Genomic DNA, 13799 nt, shown 5'->3' with positions numbered 1-13799 from the left:
GAACAGAAACGCACCAGGTGCACTTTGTCCACGAGCAATCTGGAACTGTTTGAAGCCGATGAAGAGAATTTTGTTGTTCATTTCATTACTATGGACGAAAGTTGGGTTCATCACTACCAGCCTGAACCCAAAGAACAATCAAAGCAGTGGAAGCACACATCTTCTCTAACCCCAAACAAGGCCAGGGTCATTCCTTCAGCTGGCAAGGTCACGGCGTCCATTTTTTGGGATTCTCAAGGTGTCTTGCTGATCAATTACCTTGAAAAGGGTCACACCGTGACAGGGCTGTATTATTCTCAGTTACTGAAACGCCTCCGAGAAGCAATCAAAGAAAAAAGACCGGGAATGCTCACCAGAGGAGTCCTTTTTCATCACGACAATGCTCCAGCCCACACCTCAGTGGTTGTCATGGCAACAATTCGTGATTGTGGATACGAACTTGTTCCCCATCCGCCTTATTCGCCAGACTTAGCCCCCTCTGACTTTTGCCAGTGACAATGACGTCATAGAAGCTGTAGGATGTTTCTTGGAGTCCCAAACAAAAGAGTTCTTCTACGCCAGGATAATGGTGCTTCAGCACCGCTGGAGAAAGTGTTCAGCACCGATGGAGAAAGTGTTCAGCCATCAAGGGGGACTATGTTGAAAAATAAATCATCAGAAGTCTTGTACCATGTTTTGTTTTTTTGAGGCTCAAGACTTTTCAGACACCCTCGTATATAAATATATATACATACTACATATACATACACATAACCAAATTCGACGACTGGCACCCATGCCAACCTTCCTTCATTGGACACTAAACTCTGCTTGCGAAGACATGTTGGGGCAAGTGAAATCGAAATTGAACCAAATTCGATGACTGGCACCCGTGCCAGTGGAGCGCTAACAGCACCATCCAAGCAGGATCATTGCCAGAGCAGCTGACTGGCTTCTGTGCCATTGGCACGTAAAAAGCACCATTTGAGCGTGATCATTACCAGTGTCGCTTTACTGACATGTGAACAAAACATTCGAGAGAGGTTGTTGCCAGTGCCGCTGGACTGACTCCTTTGCAGGTGGCACGTAAAAAACACCACTTGAGCATGGCCGCTGCCAGTACCACCTGACTGGCTCTTGTGCCAGTGGCACATAAAAGCTTCCACTACACCCTCAGAGTGGTTGGCGTTAGGAAGGGCATCCAGCTGTAGAAACTCTGCCAGATCAGACCGGAAGTGGTGCAGCCATCTGGTTCGCCAGTCCTCAGTCAAATTGTCCAACCCATGCTAGCATAGAAAGCGGATGTTAAACGATGATGATGATGATGACTACATATACATACAAATATATGTATATATACATATATATATGTATATATATATATATATATATATATATATATATATATATATATGTATATATATATATATATATATATATATATATATATATACATACTACATACAGATTGGATTGAGTGTTTCCTGGCGAATAGAACACACCATGTTGTGGTCGATGGAGTCCACTCAAGCCCAGCAAAAGTCACAAGTGGTGTCCCTCAGGGAACTGTCTTGGGCCCGCTCCTCTTTATAATCTACATAAACAACCTTTCCAGTGTCGCTGATGACACTAAGCTCCAGCAAATCATCAATGAAGAAAAAGACTGAACTCAACTCCAGTCTTATATGCAGTGAGTTAATGGGCAGACAAAAACAAAATGCAACTAAATGAGGGAAAATTTAAGCTGATGCATTTTGGAAGAAAGACTACACTAAAAGAGCTATACTCTCTTCCTTCAAGGGAACCGCTCACAGCATCTAATAACATCAGAGACCTAGGTGTAATTGTTGATAACAATCTCAGTTGGAGTGCCCACATCAACAATAAGGTCGATATAGCTTGTAGGACAAGCTCCTGGATCTTAAGAACCTTCTGGTCCAGAGAACAAAGTGTCATCATTCCATTTTTCTCCTCCTTTGTACGGTTACACCTCAAATACTGCTTCTCCCTGTGGTCTCCCCATACAAAACAAAACATCTCGAAAATTGAATCACCCCACAGGACATTCACTAAATGAATTAAAGGCATGACTGACCGTGATTACTGATCTTGATTAATTGAGACTCTACTCTCTCCAGCATCGCCGTGAGCGGTACATCATTTGCATGATGTGGAGAATATACCGCCAGCATTGCCCAAATGACCTGAACATTAGCTTCAAGGTTCATCCAAAGCTGGGACCATGGGCCAAATATCCCCTGCCCAATTCAGGATCACATCATATACGTACACTGCGACGCAATTTCTTTTCCTCAACAGGTCCTGCCCTGTTTCACATTGTTCCAAAACTGATCAAAGAGGAAAAGGATCCCATCACCTTTAAACGGATTCTGGACAAATTTAGTCAAGGAATACCAGATAAGCCACTTATACCTGGATACAACTCACTCAACAAGAACTCACTACTTGAATGGACCACAATACCACAAAACTTGACTTAAAAAGGATTTAGATAATCCTATTAGGTGGTGCTATTAAGTTAGACATGGCCTGGACCAGTGTTTGGTTGAATCATATCTAAGTTTATATATATATACTACATATACATGCACATATATGTATATACATATACATACTACATATACATGCACATACATGTATATATATATATATATATATATACATACTACATATACATGCATATATATATGTGTGTGTGTGTGTATATATATATATATATATATATATATATATATATGTATGTGTGTGTGTGTGTGTGTGTGTGTGTGTGTGTGTGTGTAAGATATAAGTTAGATGCTATGCAACCATCTAAAGGATAGATGTATCCGCAGGCTCTCCTGGTGTATTACGTCAGTATGTATGGTCCTAGTTATAAGGTATACAGTAGTAGGTAATTTAAAGGTAAAAGTGTGATTTAATATATATAGAGACGATAGGAAACGATGCAATAATTAACATCAAGAAATGGATCATTGGTGTTTTAAAGTCATTAAACACTGATCCACTTCTCATTGTTAATTATTTCTCCATTTCTTATCGTCTCTCTCTCTCTCTCTCTCTCTCTCTCTCTCTCTCTCTCTCTCTCTCTCTCTCTCTATATATATATATATATATATATATATATATATATATATATATATATACATACTACATATACATGCACATATATGTATATATATATATATAAAATATATATAGTTTTAGGGAACATAACCAATTTTCAAGAACTCATAAGGCTCAATTTAATTTTAATTTTTTATAAATTGATTTTAATTGAGTTTTTTACCTGTAATTTTGGATTTTGTCCCTAATAATATTATTATTATATATATATATATATATATGTGTGTGTACATACATATATATATACACACTACATACATACTAAATATATATACATACTACATATATATTCATACTACATATACACTGCAGGAGTGGGTGCGTGGTAAGTAGCTTGCTTACCAACCACATGGTTCCAGATTCAGTCCCACTGCGTGGCATCTTAGGCAAGTGTCATCTACTATAGCCTCGGGCCAACCAAAATCTTGTGATTGGATTTGGTAGAAGGAAACTGAAAGAAGCTCGTCGTATATATGTATATATATATATATGTGTTTGTGTATGTTTGTGTGTCTGTGTTTGTCCCCCTAGCATTGCTTGACAACCGATGCTGGTGTGTTTATGTCCCCGTCACCTACCAGTTCGGCAAAAGAAACTGATAGAATAAGTACTAGGCTTACAAAGAGTAAGTCCTGGGGTCAATTTGCTTGACTAAAGACAGTGCTCCAGCATGGCCGCAGTCAAATGACTGAAACAAGTAAAAGAGTAAAAGTATAAATATATATACACACAGTCAACTGCTACAAAGGTAAAGGTGACGCTTTAGATACAAATAATTACAGAGGCATCAAGCTGTTAGATCAGGTTATGAAAGTTACAGAGAGGGTCATAGCCCAACTAATTAGGGAGCGAATCAATTTAGATGAGATGCAGTTTGGGTTCGTGCCAGGTAAAAGCACTACTGATGCCTTATTTCTAGTGAGACACCTGCAGGAGAAATACCTAGCTAAGGATAAACCTCTGTACCTGGCTTTCGTTGACATGGAGAAAGCCTTTGACAGGGTCCCCCAATCCCTTATCTGGTGGTCAATGAGGAAACTTGGGATAGAAGAATGGTTAGTGAGAGCTGTGCGAGCCATGTACAAAGATGCTGCCAGTAAGGTGAGGGTTGGAAATGAGTACAGCAATGAATTCCGGGTAGAGGTAGGGGTCCACCAAGGTTCCGTCCTCAGCCCCCTCTTATTTATCATAGTCCTCCAGGCAATCACAGAGGAGTTCAAGACAGGTTGCCCCTGGGAGCTCCTCTATGCTGATGACCTTGCCCTAATTGCGGAGTCACTATCAGAACTAGAGGAGAAGTTTCAGGTGTGGAAGCAAGGTCTAGAATTGAAGGGCCTTAGAGTCAACCTAGCTAAAACCAAAATCCTAATAAGTAGGAAGGTAGATAAAACACAAACCCCTTCAGGTAGATGGCCCTGCTCAGTATGTAGAAAAGGAGTAGGTAGTAACTCTATAAGATGTACCCGGTGCAAGCTATGGACACATAAGAGGTGCAGCAACATCAAAGGCAGGTTAACTAACAAGTTAGTTTTTGTTTGTGGCAGATGTTCAGGTGCAATAAAGACTGTAAACAAACAGGAAACAACTTCTATCTCATTCCAGGGTGAAAAACTAGAGGTAGTCGATAGCTTCCGCTATCTGGGTGACTAAGTTAGTAGTGGGGGTGGGTGCGCTGAAAGTGTAGCTGCTAGAATAAGAATAGCCTGGGCAAAGTTTAGAGAGCTCTTACCCCTGCTGGCGACAAAGGGACTCTCACTCAGAGTAAAAGGCAGACTGTATGACGCATGCGTACGAACAGCCATGCTACATGGCAGTGAAACATGGGCTGTAACTGCTGAGGACATACGTAAGCTCGCAAGGAATGAAGCAAGTATGCTCCGTTGGATGTGTAATGTCAATGTGAATACCCGTCAGAGTGTAAGTATCTTGAGAGAAAAGCTGAACATTAGAAGCATCAGTTGTGGTGTGCAAGAGAGACGATTGCGCTGGTATGGACATGTGGTGAGAATGGATGAGGATAGCTGCGTGAAAAAGTGCCACACCCTAACAGTTGAGGGAACCCGTGGAAGAGGTAGGCCCAGGAAGACCTGGGCTGAGGTGGTGAGGCAAGACCTTCGTACATTGGGCCTCACCGAGGCGATGACTACTGACCGAGACCTTTGGAAATGTGCTGTGCGTGAGAAGACCCGGCAAGCCAAGTGAGATCGTTGCCAGTGCCCCTGGACTGGCTCTTGTGCGGGTGGCACATGAGATGCACCATTTTGAGCGTGGCCGTTGCCAGTACCGCCTGACTGGCTCCCGTAGGATTTTCGAGTGAGATCGTTGCCAGTGCCCCTGGACTGGCTTGTGCGGGTGGCACATAAAAGACACCATTTCGAGCGTGGCCGTTTTCATGTGGGTGACACGTAAAAGCACCCACTACACTCTCTGAGTGGTTGGCGTTAGGAAGGGCATCCAGCTGTAGAAACTCTGCCAAATTAGATTGGAGCCTGGTGTTGCCATCCGGTTTCACCAGTCCTCAGTCAAATCGTCCAACCCATGCTAGCATGGAAAGCGGACGTTAAACGATGATGATGATGATGATGATGATGATGACTACATATACACATATATACATACTACATATATATATATATACTACATATACATATATATTACATATACATATATATATACTACATATACATATATATATACATACTACATATACACACATACTACATATACGTATACATACATATATATACATACTACATATATACACACACACACATATATACATACATACATACACATACATACTACATATACGCATATATATATATACATACTACATATACATATATATATATACATACTACATATACGCATATATATATACTATATATATACATACACATATATATATATATATACTACATATACATAGATATACATATATATATATATATATATATACATACTACATATATATATATATATATATATATATATATATACATACTACATATACATATATATATATATATACATACTACATATACATATATATATACATACTACATATACATATATATATACATACTACATATACATATATATATATACATACTACATATACATATATATACACATACTACATATATATACTACATATACATATATTTACTACATATACATACATACATACATACTCCAAATATATATATATATACATACTCCATATACACACATATATATATATATATACATACTACATATACATATATATATATATACACACACACACACATACTGCATATACACATACTGCATATACACATATATATATATTTATACACATACTGCATATACATATATATATATTTATACACATACTGCATATACATATATATATATTTATACACATACTGCATATACATATATATATATTTATACACATACTGCATATACATATATATATATTTATACACATACTGCATATACATATACACATACTACATATACATAATATATACACATACTGCATATACATAGTGTATATACACATACTACATATACACAGATCGGTACGTGGGTAACGATGGGAGAGAGTGCGTGCGATTGTGTGTTGTAGACAATACGAGGCAGTGAGGCAATATTCACTTCGCCTCATTTCACTACATCGTTATACACGCAAGTACTCAGAATTCAGCATGGCATAAATAATACTAGCACATTGTGACTATAAAGCAAAATACACACACATGTATGTTTATTTATATGCATGTATATATGATTTTGTGCATGTATTCCCTGAACTTTCAATGCTGTGGTGTCATTTGCACCAAGTTTGACCACTGGACACTACAATTTCTCGAACCATTCTGTCTCATCTCTCCTTCTGAACATTACATAGGAGGATTTCGGTTAGTTATGCAAATATATAAATAAATAATCAAACGATAAGTCCTATTTTGTAGAGTGTCTTTCTAAAGCAACTGATAACAATAAAAATACACAAAAAATTCACATTGCACATTACAATATATGTAGATAGATAGATAGATAGATAGATAGATATGTATATATAATTTTATATATATATGCCACATTACATTATTACAGATCACAACGCATTTCGTCACTGATCACTATACACATCAAAACACGCGCGCGCACGCACCTCTGTAGAATAATAAGAGGCAACCATAGTAAGATATAAATCAATAACATAAAACACAATTCCTCCATTACCGCCACTACTACACACCCCCAAGTTACCCTTCTGGCTGATGATAATATATATTCAAAAGGTTTACTGGACGATGGAAACTACCTATGTGCACGTAAAGCACAAAGTGATATAGCTATGCATATATATATATATATATATATATATATATATATATATATATATACATACATGCACACACACTACCGTCAAGGGTTTAACATGTTTTCCATACTGACAGGGGATGCACGGATCTGCTGCAAGGCATATTTTCAACCCCTTTCACTGCACCAACAGAGCAGTACGTAATGAACACATGCAAAAGCATGCACATATACGTACACCAGCACATTTAAGTAAAATATAGGTGCTTACACTACTTAGAACAGACATTTCATGCACAAATGCAAACGTCTTCATATATATATATGTAATTATATCTACATACGCAATATGTATGCTTCATTTGGCCGAAAAGTGCTGCTAATAAGCAAGTGCCCATATAATAAAAAGTATATTACTGGTACCTCAGTTTGAGTCCCTTTCACTAAATCAGACGAAGCAAAAGCCTGATCAACCTTGACACATCAATGTATATAAATGTGCAAGCTTTGTGTATACATAATAACAACCACTTCATGCATGTGTTTCTTGTATGTGTTCCGTTAGATATAATGCATTCATACAGAGAAATATAGAAAGATTATAAATAACCATGCATGTATAAAGACGCACCCCCCCAACAATACACGTTATGATTGTTATATACATCCTCCAGTAATATAAACAGACACGTATTTGCTAATACATAGTTACATACATACATATATATATATATATATATATATATATATATATATATATAGTATGCAAGTGGAACAGGCAATGTGGGCACCCGAATATGAGATCGAGTGAAAAGGATTTTTTTAAAGTCCTCCCCCCCCACCTCCTCAAACTTTGAAGTTTCTACAAGCTTAATTTAGTCCCTATATTATTTCTCTACGAAGAAGGACTAGTGTCCGAAACGTTGGACTTTTTCATCCCTACGGCAAATTAATTCGCTGTAATTTATTTATTTTGATGGGCTTTTTTCTTCCTGCGAACTTTTATTCAGACGACAGAGCCCAAACGAAGTCAAAACAACAGAGATTACACGAAATATGGATGGTAGACGTTGATTAAAGGCAGAAATAAATCTTCACATAGAAAGACAATGTCTGTAAAAGTTCGTTGATGTCGTTATAAAGTGATGTTGTGGAGACGAACGTAGAGTAAATAATAACAAAAACAATCAGTGGAAATACTTACCACAAACACTGCCGCCATGTTGCTGTGGTGCTAACACACATACACTCACAGGCGTACACTTGTACACACAGACACACATACTCACACCTCTACCTGTCTTTACTCCTCCTCTCTATTTCTCCCTCATCTTAACTGATTTCCTAATCTATCCTTCTTCTCCTCCCTCTTTGTTTTACTTCTTTCTCTCTCTCTCCCTTACTCAGCAACTCATTTTTTTCTTTGATTTGCTGACTATCTATTTCACTCCCCTTCTCCCTTCTCTTACTTTCCTCTCTATCTCCGATAATCTTTATTTTACTTTAGTCTGTCTGTCTGTCTCTCTCTCTCTCTCTCTCCATCTCTTTTTTTCGTCCTCCTCCTTCTGTCTGTTACGCTCCTTCCTTCATTCCACTAATGTTTATCCCTTTTTAATCTTTCCCTCTATCCATCACCCGCCATCTCTTCTCACAATCTGTTTTTAGTCTTTCTTTCTCTTCTTTTCCTCACCGGTTTATTTCACTCATTTTCAACTCTGTTTTATCTCTCTCTCTCTCTCTTTTACACACTTCCCTCTGTTTTCTTATCTACCTTTCTCTTTTTTGCCTACTTTCCTTCGCATTCCTTATCTTCACCTCATCCTTTCTCTCCCTCTTTCTCTACATATATATTAAATCACTAATCATTTCTTCCCTTTTGCACATCTTTCTCCGTCTTTTTCTTTTCACTCACTGTCAATGAGATTTTTTTCTTTTCTTGTCTCTCTTTTTCTCTCCCCCACTCTCTCTCCTTACAACCCATCGTTCATAGCTTTCTCTTCTTTTTTCTTCCCCCTCATGTGTAATTCAATCATTTTCGTTCATTTGCCATTAACTCCTTCTTCCCGGTCTCTCTCTCTATCTCTCTCTCTCTCTCTCTCATTCTTTCTATCTGTCTCACTACCTTCCAGATACATTTCCTTCACAAATTAACTGGTCTTTTTTCTCTTTATTTCAGTAACTTTCTTTTTTCATATTTCTTGTTCACTCTTTCTTCCATCACCTTCTCTCATTCTTCTTTCTCTATGCTTCTTTATTCTTCCTTCTTTCCGATCATTTTTTCACTCTTTCGCTCTCTGTCTCTATCAATTACCTTCTAGCCCTTTCCCTTCTGCAGACTCCTTTACGAACATCCATCTTTCTCTGCTTCAATTCTCTTAGGTTTTCTTCTTCTTCCTTTCTATCTCATTCACAACCTGCTTTTCACTTTTTAATTTAATTGCTACTGCTTCCTCTTCTTTCTTTCTCTTTATCTTCATTAAATTTTTTCCTCTCTCTTTCTCTCTTTCCCAAGTACGATCTTGAACCATTTACTCAATATCTGTATCGTCTCACCTTCCCTTCTTTCTTCTCTCATTATTTCTTTCTCTCTCACCAATTCAATGTCCACTCTTATCTCACACACTCTCTCCTCTCGGGCATCCCCGTATTCCCTAGATTTATCTTTCTTTCATCTCTCAATATTGCCAATTTTCATTTACTCCCTACCTCCTTTTATCTCTTATTCTCTTTCTCCTTCCCTTTCTCTTTCTCCATATTTGTTTCCCTTCTTTTCTTCTTTCTTACACTTCTCTCCCCCACCTTCTATATTTCTGTCCCTTTTCCATGCTTCTTCCTCCCATCGCCCTCTCTCTCTCTCTCTTTCTTTCTTTGTGCTCTTTCCTCACGTTTTTTGTTTCTTTCTCACGCTCTTTCTCTCTCTCTCTCTCTCATTCGTCTTTTCTCTTTTCCTTTCTTTATTGTTTATACTCTTTCTTCCTATCAAACACACACTTCTCAAACATTTGTCTCTCATCTCCCTCACCCCTTCTCTTCTTTTTCTGTCTCCGATTCTCTCTGTCATTCCTGAGCTTTCTCTCACTCTGTTCTTCTCTCTCTTTCTTTCCATTTATTCTTCATACAGAGGAACGGACCCTCAGCTCCATCGCTGCATTTCGTAATCGAATCCTTTTTTATTCAATCTCTCACAAACACATTCCCCTATATCTCTTCTCTCCACTCTTCTGATGCTGTATATTTCTGTCCCTTCAGAACATCCTCTCCCCCATTGCCTCTCGCTTTCTCTCTCCCTCTCTCTCTTTCACACACACACACACACACACACACGCACACACACACACACAATTCACACTTTCCCCCCTCGCTCCCTTCTTTTTTCCGCTATCTTTTCCCTTACGCATTATTCAACACATGGATTATTTTACCTATTTTGTTGTCCATTCAAGCAAACATTCTTTTACTTTCTCCCCCCCCCCCCCACACATAACTAAGAGAAACGTGCACCTACTGTCGAATTTTTTAATCACCATTCTGGTAAATGAATGCATATGCAACGCTCCCCGACTGCTTCACACCCCACCTTCCAATATTGCACCGTGGGGTGGGGGAATATAGTTGTTGATGGCGAGTAGAGCAGAAGGGAAACGAAAGGATTTTTAAAAATTAACTAAGCAAACTAATAGTAAATGCTTTTGTTGTTCCATTTTCCCTAAGCGCTGGTTCTCAGCCATGCTACATATTACATTTGTCCCCAGGCCGAATGCTGTCTGACGTCACGCAGGTAAGTTTATAGTTGCTTTTGCACGAAGGTACAGATTTGTGGATTGGTAGGTGGGTGAATGGGAAGGGAGTGGAATTTTGTATTTTCTACGCTTTTAGATAAAAACTTTTATTTCATTTTTAAATGAGTGAAGTACAATGAGAACGAACGTCGATGGTGGTGATGGTGGTGGTGACTACGACGACGATGATGAAATGTCTTCGTACTCTCTCCTGCCATGCTCACCTTATCACCACCCATTCAATACAAAATGGGATAAAATTGCTTTGACTATTTAAAAGCACATTAATGGATTTAGTTGCTTTGAAATGTAAGAGAGATGTTGAAAGGAATGTGCACCTACCTCATATGTACAGTATAGGCAACTTTTACAATCCAGATACTAACAAATGATACCTAGAACCAAAGACTTAGGGATTAGCTCAAGACCCAATAGAAAATGATTCCGAGGACCTCACTAAATTAATCTTATAAAATGGAACATTTATAGATTGTAAAATAAGAAACAGATTTGTAAGATATTCAGAGAACTTTGAAATTCAGTTATCAAATTTTATGAAGAAACATTTAATTCAAGTATATCAATAATTCCTTCACATGAGTGTATGAAGGCATGATTAAAAGATTTTAGGTTCAATTCCTGGACTAGGAAGCATGTTGCGTTTTTGAGCAAAGCATTTCATTTCACTCAGCCATAATAAATACCAGCTGAATGCTGGTACAGCTCTCTCTCTCCCTTCAGCTGTTACAACCTGGATGTTCTGCATGATGTGACAAGCTCAAGAAAGTGTCTGTAACTGCTTGTAACTATAAAAACACTTAAAACAATGAGCAAAAGCTGGGCATAAGCTACAAAACCTTACTTGTAAGTGAAGGCTGGATGTACTGGAACAAATGTAATACATTCATAGAAGATGTTGGTTGGCAGAATCAGTTGAGAATCAGATTAGATACTTTGAGGTATAGTTATGTCTTTATGTTCTCCTAAGTTCAAATCCACCCAAGCTCAGCCTTGCCTTTCAAACTTGTGGGGTTGAAAAAATAGGTACTAAACAGATACTGTGATCAAAATGACATAACTATACCACAAAGTATCTAGTGATATGGAGGTAAAATCAATGCTTTCACACAACATACTTCGCAAGATTCCAAAACACCCTCTCAACAACTCCTACCGACCTCTTGTCTCAACTTATACGCTACTCTTTATAAGAGTTTGGCTAGTCCATTCTTCCAATCCCCCAGGGGTGTCAGTGACTCTCATCACAACATCTTCCCCTTTGAGATTGACTTCCATTGGAAGTTAATATTATTATTTTTTATTTATTTATTTTTCTTTCATCACATCTCCCTTTTTGAGATTTTCCTCCAAGGGAAGTTAAATATTTTTTCCGTTTAGGCACTATTTCCAACCATTCTGTTTGTTTCCTCTTTCTTGTGCTGCTCAGCCTAGATTCAATTTCTTGTGGAGCTGGAATATCAAAGATGTCATAGAACATTTCCATGGGTATCTCTTTCCTTTTTTCCGTATATCTATTTTTTAGCCTCTTAACATATATGTCATTTTGCCTATTCTTTTTGTCATTACTCCGTCTTCCCAACCTTGTCTTGCATTTTTATATATTTTGAAAAACGCCTTGTCACCGATATTAAAATGCTTTGTTGTATTTTTAGTGTGTTCCTCATGTATTTTTCTTACTGGTAGCAGCTTGTCAAAAATTGACTTTAGTTTTTGAGCAAACATTAATTCCACAGGTGACTTGCCTGAAAAAGTTTTTGGCTTTGGTGTTATCCTATAAACCCTCAATAATTGTGTCAATGCTGCATCATCGACTAGCTCATTTCTTGATTTCTTTAAGGCTCTTTTAAATGTATCCACAAACCTTTCCGCTTGCCCATTTAATCTTGGGTAATATGGAGAAGTAGTGATATGCTCAATTGAGTTCATCTTGCAAAAATTCTTAAATTCATTTGCCGTAAATTGTGTACTGTTATCAGAGACCATGATATCTGGGACACCATACCTAGCAAAAAGTTTGTGTAAAAATTCCACTGTTACCATGGAGGTTGGTTTTCTAAACTTACACATTTCTGGCCATTTAGTAAAGTTATCTACCACTATTATATAATATGATTGGTTTAATGATCCTGCAAGTCTATGTGTAGTCTGGGGCATGGAAAATCGGTCTTAGGCCAACGTTGAAATTTTATAGGCGGTGATTTCGCTGCAAGAGCACAACCTCTGCAAGATATTACCAACTTCTCAATATCTAGATCCATTTTTGGCCAGTACACATAACTCCTCATAAGTGACTTCATCCTAGAAATTCCTGGATGTCCAGTGTGGAATTCCTTTAACATTCAACCTTGTAGTGAGATAGGCAGTACGGCCCTCTGTGCATACATAAGCACATTATCACATATCAAATACAAATTCAAAACTATGTTACATCCAGCCACATGTATTTTTTTTAATTGTTTCTTCTAATCTCACTTCCTTTTTCATTTTTATGATAAACTCGTCCATCTCTGCCTTAATTTTTATTTCCTCCAATGTCACAAGTAATTCTCGCACAACATT

At 37.8% G+C, this 13799-nt stretch overlaps 1 protein-coding gene across 12 annotated transcripts in view; it reads right to left on the bottom strand.

The window, feature by feature from the left end:
• LOC106869828 (uncharacterized) overlaps positions 1-8892 on the bottom strand; it is a 484455-nt gene extending 475563 nt beyond the window's left edge. For 11 of the 12 annotated variants that reach the window (XM_052976406.2, XM_052976408.2, XM_052976409.2 and 8 more), the window contains exon 1: positions 8645-8892. The gene's annotated coding sequence lies outside the window, so the exon portion shown is untranslated. The remainder of the gene's footprint in view (positions 1-8644) is intronic. The other variant, XM_089341650.1, reaches the window with a different exon arrangement.
• Between the last annotated feature and the right edge of the window lie 4907 nt (positions 8893-13799).

This window comes from Octopus bimaculoides, chromosome 25 (assembly GCF_046866305.1).
Source record: "Octopus bimaculoides isolate indiv1 chromosome 25, ASM4686630v1, whole genome shotgun sequence".
Taxonomy (NCBI): domain Eukaryota; kingdom Metazoa; phylum Mollusca; class Cephalopoda; order Octopoda; family Octopodidae; genus Octopus; species Octopus bimaculoides.
This window is presented reverse-complemented; position numbering and strand designations above follow the sequence as displayed.